Here is a 3,660-nt window from a genome sequence, read left to right on the forward strand (position 1 = left end):
ACTGTTATAGAATGTTGTAGTTTTAGGTAAATGCATCATAATGCAGAAACTTCAATGTTTTGACTCTAAACACATGACTCTGGTATGCAGGTGTAATTAAGTCCTAATGTGAGTGTTGCCTGCTGATGTCAAGGTCACACACACACACACACACACACACACACACACACACACACACACACACACACACACACACACACACACACACACACACACACACACACACACACACTGCTGCTGTGAGAGTCAAACTGTTTCTGATTGAGGGAACGAGGGGTTGCTTAGCACTTTCTAAACGTTCGGATTAGGTTTCTCTCTCCCCAGATCAGCTGACGGCGACATAACATGCCACTAACAGGAACGTCGTGGAGAGGTCCCTCTGCTCTTTCCACAAGCATAAACAAAACCAGATCAACACAACACAACAGACAGACAGATGCTTTGTCAATCACAACACACTACCGTCCGCAAACTGTACGTGTGTGTTTATACCGTGTGTGAAATTCAACCTTATCCGCTTGTCTCTAAAAATGCACTCACTGTGACTATGAGTACTGTGTTTGTCCCACATACAGTAGCTATGTTAAGATGGCTGACTGTGTTTGTCCCACATACAGTAGCTATGTTAAGATGGCTGACTGTGTTTGTCCCACATACAGTAGCTATGTTAAGATGGCTGACTGTGTTTGTCCCACATACAGTAGCTATGTTAAGATGGCTGACTGTGTTTGTCCCACATACAGTAGCTATGTTAAGATGGCTGACTGTGTTTGTCCCACATACAGTAGCTATGTTAAGATGGCTGACTGTGTTTGTCCCACATACAGTAGCTATGTTAAGATGGCTGACTGTGTTTGTCCCACATACAGTAGCTATGTTAAGATGGCTGACTGTGTTTGTCCCACATACAGTAAGCTATGTTAAGATGGCTGACTGTGTTTGTCCCACATACAGTAGCTATGTTAAGATGGCTGACTGTGTTTGTCCCGCATACAGTAGCTATGTTAAGATGGCTGACTGTGTTTGTCCCGCATACAGTAGCTATGTTAAGATGGCTGACTGTGTTTGTCCCGCATACAGTAGCTATGTTAAGATGGCTGACTGTGTTTGTCCCACATACAGTAGCTATGTTAAGATGGCTGACTGTGTTTGTCCCGCATACAGTAGCTATGTTAAGATGGCTGACTGTGATCTACTGTTGTCTCAGCGAAATGGTTACTTGCATATTAGCAATATCAATATAAATAAAAACAGAACAAGTATTAATGTCAGTAAGGAATAACATAAAGTATGTACAACGCCATATCAGTGATTCTGGTGATTGATGAGGTAGTTATAAGCATTATAATCAGGGGTAATGTAGCTAAGCAGCGGGATAAAATAATAAATAGTAGCAGTCCCTTATAGCGTGTGTGTAAGGAGAGAGTTATGTGAATAGAGGCACTGCTGATAGTGCTGACTGGGAACTTTCCCCCAGTGGTGAACTGGTCCGTCCGAACCACGCATGAACAAGGGAATCTATTTTCGGAGAGCCTGTTTCTTTCCTGCCCTTGACTTTTGGTGCAGGGCGTGTGATGTCCGTAGATTCTTCGTCGCAAAACTCTCTGATCTTCTCAAAAATATCAGATTGTCAAGCTGTGTCCAGTCCAGGTGATGCTTGTACAGGCAGACCATCTATGGGAGGAAGGATGTCAGCGTTGCGCAGCGGCTGAAACCTGGTCCCGACTGAGTCCCAACACCAGGCTTCAGAGCATCGAAGCTGTAAAACAGGAAATAACTAAACAAAATGTAGAAGACATGACAACCTTGCACAACATCAATTCACCTTCCGAGTTTAGATAAGGAGAATAACCTCATACCTCATACCTCACCTAAAGTGCTGGTACGGTACCGTCCTCCAGTCCAACCAGCTGTGGGATGTTGACCCCTGTCACAGAGCTGTCCTTCACAGCAGCAGCCATCTCAGTCTCTGGTCTTTCTGATGCGCCGCTAGTCGGGGGGTAAGACTTGGTGTGGCCTGTGATCAGGAAGTGAAGGGCCAGAGTGTGATGAAGTTGTGCATGGTCCATCAGACACAATACCAGAGAACAAACTTGTTCCTGTTTTGGCCACTGTAGTTATCACAGTTCACGTGTCTCCCCAACTCCGTAGTTGATGACGGCGCTGCTGCCTTTGCTGGATGACATGCCTTAATCAATGCAGTAGTTTCCTTCACAGCAGATACCGAACAAGCCACACTTGTGAGGAGTTAAAAAGTAGATGGACCTGGCTACATAGGGTCAGAAGGATAGTAGATGGGACCTGGCTACATGGGGTCAGAAGGATAGTAGATGGGACCTGGGTCAGAAGGATAGTAGATGGGACCTGGCTACATAGGGTCAGAAGGATAGTAGATGGGACCTGGCTACATAGGGTCAGAAGGATAGTAGATGGGACCTGGGTCAGAAGGATAGTAGATGGACCTGGGTCAGAAGGATAGTAGATGGACCTGGGTCAGAAGGATAGTAGATGAGACTTGGCTACATGGGGTCAGAAGGATAGTCGATGGGACCTGGCTACATAGGGTCAGAAGGATAGTAGATGGACCTGGGTCAGAAGGATAGTAGATGAGACTTGGCTACATGGGGTCAGAAGGATAGTCGATGGGACCTGGCTACATAGGGTCAGAAGGATAGTAGATGGGACCTGGCTACATAGGGTCAGAAGGATAGTAGATGGGACCTGGCTACATAGGGACAGAAGGATAGTAGATGGGACCTGGCTACATAGGGTCAGAAGGATAGTAGATGGGACCTGGCTACATAGGGTCAGAATGATAGTAGATGGGACCTGGCTACATAGGGACAGAAGGATAGTAGATGGGACCTGGCTACATAGGGTCAGAAGGATAGTAGATGGACCTGGCTACATAGGGTCAGAAGGATAGTAGATGGGACCTGGCTACATAGGGTCAGAAGGATAGTAGATGGGACCTGGCTACATAGGGTCAGAAGGATAGTAGATGGGACCTGGCTACATAGGATCAGAAGGATAGTAGATGGACCTGGGTCAGAAGGATAGTAGATGGGATCTGGCTACATAGGGTCAGAAGGATAGTAGATGAACCTGGGTCAGAAGGATAGTAGATGGGACCTGGCTACATAGGGTCAGAAGGATAGTAGATGGGACCTGGCTACATAGGGTCAGAAGGATAGTAGATGGGACCTGGCTACATAGGGTCAGAAGGATAGTAGATGGGACCTGGCTACATAGGGTCAGAAGGATAGTAGATGAACCTGGGTCAGAAGGATAGTAGATGGGACCTGGCTACATAGGGTCAGAAGGATAGTAGATGGACCTGGCTACATAGGGTCAGAAGGATAGTAGATGGACCTGGCTACATAGGGTCAGAAGGATAGTAGATGGACCTGGCTACATAGGGTCAGAAGGATAGTAGATGGGACCTGGCTACATAGGGTCAGAATGATAGTAGTTGGGACCTGGCTACATAGGGTCAGAAGGATAGTAGTTGGGACCTGGCTACATAGGGTCAGGTGGATAGTAGATGGGACCTGGCTACATAGGGTCAGAAGGATAGTAGATGGGACCTGGGTCAGAAGGATAGTAGATGGGACCTGGCTACATAGGGTCAGAAGGATAGTAGATGGGACCTGGCTACAT

The sequence above is a fragment of the Oncorhynchus masou genome, unplaced genomic scaffold (assembly GCF_036934945.1).
Source record: "Oncorhynchus masou masou isolate Uvic2021 unplaced genomic scaffold, UVic_Omas_1.1 unplaced_scaffold_8157, whole genome shotgun sequence".
Taxonomy (NCBI): domain Eukaryota; kingdom Metazoa; phylum Chordata; class Actinopteri; order Salmoniformes; family Salmonidae; genus Oncorhynchus; species Oncorhynchus masou.